The sequence below is a fragment of the Larus michahellis genome, chromosome 3 (genome assembly GCF_964199755.1).
Source record: "Larus michahellis chromosome 3, bLarMic1.1, whole genome shotgun sequence".
Classification (NCBI taxonomy): domain Eukaryota; kingdom Metazoa; phylum Chordata; class Aves; order Charadriiformes; family Laridae; genus Larus; species Larus michahellis.
Window position 1 is genome coordinate 55905208 of NC_133898.1, and position 6052 is coordinate 55911259.

The window sequence follows — 6052 nt, forward strand, 5'->3', positions numbered from 1 at the left end:
CTGTGTCGCTGCACACCTTCGTTCATGGGACATTGCATAGGACAGCTTAAAATTCTGAGCAAACAATGACTGTCTCGTCCCACTGTCGCAGGAGGAGAGTCAGAGATCACTCAGACAGATCTCATCTAGTAGTTAGTTTATTGAGTTTTAATCAGTAAATTAAGTATGTAAAATATCTAATTAGTACAGATGGATTGGCAGTCAACACTCTACTATTTTACTAAACTTAAAGTTGGAATGGGATATAAAGATTATCACTTAAGCTTACTATACGTATCTGAACCGTAACATGCATGCAAAAACTGTCACATACTAACCCTGGTTCGTACTTTTCGATGTACGAACCGTACATCATTCGTGTGGTTGTCACGATGCCTGGTGTCAGCCTCGCAGGGTGGCCCTGAGCGCATCCCCCTGCTCAAGGGGAGATGACCGCCATGCATCCAGCTGCCATGGAGGGAGAGCTCCACGGGCCCTGATGGCTGTAGTGTAAAAAGTGTAAAGTGGCTGATTTGTAGTCGGATTTTCTGCTGTGTTCATGCAGTTTCAGCTGCTTATCAGTCCCTTTTCCAGCCAAGCCATTTTTGTCTGTTTTGGTGCTAAGTTCTCACTGCTAGCCTCACGCAATAAGATTAACTTCATTTGGGCCTACTTGCTGAGCATCTGTCTGGACCAACGTCCAGTTAGTTCAAACAGGAGGAGTGCGTCCATCACACCCACAGGCCTCTTCCAAAGTACAGCTCCCCAGAATTATCCGTGAGGAATTAAGTGTCAGAGAGTTACCTCCCAGCACGCTCCCCGGGAGCGAAGGGCAGAGGAGGAGGGGAGGACTGCAGCCCGTGGCTGTACAGATAGCGCGCATCCACAGATGGCACATGCATGGGCAAAGATCTCCTATACACACTTGCAAAGGTGCAAGCACCACACATAGACACTTGACTTTGCTCATGTCACCCTCCCAGTAGACTATCTGCTTTCATTACTGGAAGGCCTCTTCCACAGGAAAATTTCTTCCCAACGGAGATGCCTCCTGCCCCTGCCTGCTGCCTCTCCTGTCCCTTCCCCTTCCCACCTCCTCGGGACCTAAGCCCCTGCCATGGGGTCCTTCCCTGTGCCAAGAGCCAGACATCGCCTTTCAGGCCTGGCTGGGCAGGGTCAGGCAGCCAGGGGGGCAGGAGGGGAGCAGCTGTGCTGCCGCCAGCTCCCGGAGATGAGCCATGCTCGTGTCGGAGGTCTCCCACGCAGCTGCATGCTTCACGTGCCTCGGGACAGCTGCGCTCCAGGGCCAGAGTTAGCCTTTCACTGCAAACTGTTTTAAGCAGACATTTAAAAAGCAATCCGCCTACGTTGGCCTCCTTTTGCCACTTCTTTGCGCCATCGCCAGCAGGACTCTTAAAATCGTTCAACAAAAGTTGCCTCCAGGTGGGGCGATGTTTGTCTCCCTAGGACGGGCACCGCAAAAGGTCTGGGTTTTGGGGGTGGTGGCTTCAAGCATGCATGTGTCCTCATGTTTTGGAGAGTGAGGATAAGACAGGATAAAAGCAGCCAAACAGACAGGCTTCTTGCTCAGCAGGTGGGAACAGACAACCTGCCTGTGGATGCTGAAGAAGGAAAGGTAGTGCATTTTGGAGGCAAATGATCTGGGTCTGCAGCAGCAGCTCTTCATAGTCCAGCAATGGAAGGTCTAATTGAGGCGGTATAATTATGCCCTCACTACATAAAATGAAATGTGCGCTCCCTCGGTGGCTATCATTGATGAAAAGCCAATTGGGGAAAAGTTTGAAATACACGTCAGGATCAATTTTATTTGTAATGGTTTTTAACATTTCATCTATACATTTAACTGGCTGAAGCGGGTGGAAATAAATATTACAGTAGCAACTGTGTCATGGAATGAGGCTTTGCTTTTGATTAAAAAAATAAAGGGGAAACAACCATCACCATTTTATGGTTATCATAATTTGTTTCACATACATTTTTTCAATACTAAGGTGTACTGAAATATTTAACTGGTAAATAAAAATGCCTATAAACTTCTAAAGAGATCTTCAGAGCACTTGGACAAAGACTGAAGAATGTGGTTTTATTCCATGTTAATTGTATTGTAATACCTACATGAGTCTATATAAAAAGATATGCACATATATAGTTACACATGCAATTATCTCTTTAGCTATGCATCACTTCCGTAGCAAAAATCTACTAAAAAATTGATCTCACACCTTTTTATGCATTGCTCTGTTTCCTGTTTTATTGATATTAACAATATTTGCCACCACATAAAGTCTATTTTGCTGATATTATTACCACACAGTGCAAACTGAAATCACAGGCCAAGATACAAGTTCAGGTTCAGACAGCAGTCCTACTTTCCCCCACTGCAGACCAGTTTAGAGTTCAGGCTTAAGGAACCAGAAAGATAAAAGCTTAATTAATGCGTTTTTTCATTTTAAGATATGGAATACATGCACCAAGCTGGAGGCAAGAGAACATCATCTTTTATATGCTATCATATAATTTGATCTCTTAAATATCAGACATCAATAATATTATTGATGCAAATAAATAAATAAAACAAGACAATGTAAAACTCTGACATATATCATGTCTAGAGGACTTGGTTTTATTTTGAACCTATAAACCTCAGGTAAGGATCAAGACTTTTCCAGTGAAGTTTTTACCCACTGGATGTTTAGTTTTCTCCAATGTAATTTGATGCTGCTGTTGGTTTTGGCATTAATACATTAAAAGTTAAATTTATGTTAGTACCGACAGATCAACTATCAGATGTTGCTATTAACTTTGACATCAAAATCATTAAGAAATTGCCACCATGTAAATTAATTATCAGAATTGTATTGGCATGAATGCATAATGATATTACTCATGCAAATAATTAAAGAAAATGCACAGTGAAAAACACATTAGAATAATGGCACAAAATGTCATTATTCTGGCTTCTTGACAACTAGGCACTATTAGTTTTCAGCACAGTGAACTTTAAGGTTAGCAGAAAGAGACAGGGAAGTCCAGCGCAGGGCTCAAGCCACTCTTTTTTGTGCCTTTATTTATTCAGTATGTGCGACCATAGGAGTGAAAACTAACATTTTTAAACTCATCAGAGAAAGCTTTTTACATCACTCTGGAAGAGATTTAAAAAAAAAAAAAAAATTAAAAAAAAGCAAAACACCAAAGCAGCAGAAAGACTTATAGTGCTGTTGTCCAAAAATATATGTTCTTTTGTTGTTGCAAATTTCAGGTCTCAAAGGACCCCAGGCACAGAAAGGTTGCTGTTGTTAAAATGCTAGGATTTTTCTGAGCACAGGAGAGTAATAATTAACCTGCAAGTATTTAGGTTATCTCCTTCCACCCCCTACCCAAAAGGTAATTATTACTGATCAGTGCTCAGGGAGAGAGAGTTGTGATTACGGTGCATGTGTGTGTTCTCTTAATTTAATGTGTAATGGACTGAGTTAGCTTTTTCGTCAACAGCAAAAGACTGTCCACTCTAATAGAATAAACATTACTAACGACTCAGTGGTGCGTGCCAGCTTACTCACCAGCTGGACACATTTCTTTTAAATGTCTCTCTCCATTCCCTCCCAAGTCAATGGAAGAGGTCTCTCTTAGTCATGGTTTTGTACTTGGTCCAGAAATGGTATTATAGAAATAATGCAAAAAGGCGGTCATTTCTGGGCTTCTTGCCTTCCAGCTCCCATCTTTACCAGACTAAGGAAACATTACCACCACCCTGAACCAGAAGTTCACATCCTAAAAATAAAATTCTACGTTTTAAGCAGTTAAAGCAGGGAGGGGAAAGCCTTATTTATCCTCCTATAGAAGGTCACTTCTAGTGACACTCGGAAGAAAAAGAGTATTTCCAGGATAAAGCAGAGGGCTAGGAAACAGGACATCTGTGAACTGTTCTTGTCCCTATCCTTGTTCTTCTACATAATTTCAGGCAAGTCATTGAAATGACTCAAATTTTTCCCTGTTGCCATACTGAGAACAACAGTGCCAATACAAAAACAACCCAAAGAGATGTGGTAAAGGATCCACACTTAAAAAAACAAACAACCACTCCATAAATTAAAACTAGTCAAGCTACCTAAGCATGCACAAACATCCTAGATATTTCTCATAAAAACTGTAAAAGATCCGTTTGTGACCTAACATCCAAATTCTGCAGCTGAATCTGCCAGCACAGACTCCTGCATGTCTGAGGAGTCACTTCTGAATCTCTGTTTGGACCCTCCTTGTCACTGCACTCTCTAGACTTGACATAATGAATCTCAGCTCCGAAATGGGACACAGAAGGCAGGCAATCCACGCATCACCGGTGTCCAAAGGTTTGGTTACTGTCTGTTTCTCCTGGCAGTTCAGAGCTTATTTGCTCCAGTTTGCTTTGGGGAATGGGGAGAGGCATAGAGCAAACCATTTTAGGGCAGTCAAGGTCTCTGGGAGCAATTTGGATCATAATTAATATCAGGGCAATGGCAAGTGTAATTGGAAAAAAAGAAAAAAAAAAGACTTGAAAGCTATTTCTGGTTTTCTTTAAACTTTGTAAGTTGCCTTGGGGACAGCTAACTTTTCAGGTACGCTTTGACTTTTTATGGTGAAATACAGACATTTTACCTGAAACAGTTGGTTTAATGATGCCCTGAGCCTTTTATTTCTGTTTAACAATTCAAGTTTTGCTTCTAATCCATCAACAGATAGGTCAAACTTGTATCCATAATTTAAAGTTATGTTAATAAGATCTATGACATGTCTTGCAACATTTTATTGATAATATATAATGTATTATAAGTATCATGAGCCTGCCGAGCTGCTGTCACTCAGGGATTTTGTGCGTAAGTATAACATCTCAAAAGCATACTGCTGCAGTGAAAAAAGGACTCTAAATAAATAGGCTGGCACAATTCTGCCTTCAAAGGGACAGTCTATAAATTCACAAACAAGATTTACTGTGTAATTCAAGCCTGAATCAACACAGGACTTACACTGTGTAACTGAGAAGGGATGCACCACGTGGTAAGGTGTTTATAGTGTGGGCAATATTGCAGTGCAGAGGCTGTTTTGCAGGCACATCTTTTCCTTTTCTAATTACACTGATTGCCACCTCCCATTTACAATCACATATCCGCACCGAGTTTAACTGCAGTAATTGCTACATGATAAATTTATATAAGGAAAATATTGAGTGTCTATTTAGTGTGTTATAATACAATTTAGCAGCTGGGAAAAAAAAAAAAGATGGAAACGACAGCATCGTGTGACTTCATCACTTCTCCATGCAACATGGCAAGGCAGCCTCTGCACTGCGTTTGCGAGACCTCTGAGGTACAGTAGCTATATCTGGATTAGAATGAACATCTGTAAATGCACTAGCTAACTTCTAGTTTATGGCCACATTTACTTGTGTGAGTTTACAATGTCCTGCAAATGATATTTTTTGCTCCCCTGCTGTTTGTCAATGGTATAAAACTAGATTCCTGGGAAAGGTCAGACGGTACATTACTTAGGGAGCAATAAAACCCTGAAGTGATGGTCCTTGTGACATCATCTGAAGATGTAATTCACTCAAGGAGTTGCTTCTTCCCCACCCAAAAATTTAGTAACGCAATCTACTAAGAACCAGTCTGCTTTTTTTCCTATTTAAAAAAAAAAAAAAAAAAAAAAAAGAAGTTAAAATTACAAACCATACAGGATGCCCTTATCCAGTTAATTCTAGCTTTACAGGGGTTAGGACTCTGTGTGGTTTAGTGACAACTGGGAAAACACATCCCCCTCTGAAGAGTTAATCCATGTCTACGTTACGGCACCAGCATGTGGTGTTGTTACATGGTCAGCAGAAGTCCTGGCTCAAGTCACCCACCCTCAGAGCCGTCCCTGACTTTCAGAGGTCAAGATCATGTTACCTCTTATTTTCTCCTATATGAGCAAAGGAAATGTGTTCTCTCCGGCTACTTTCGCCTCTGCCTACAGAACTGTTGCTTGACAAGTAAGGTGTATTAAGGATGTGATCTGCTAACCAAAGGTACAGCAAAAT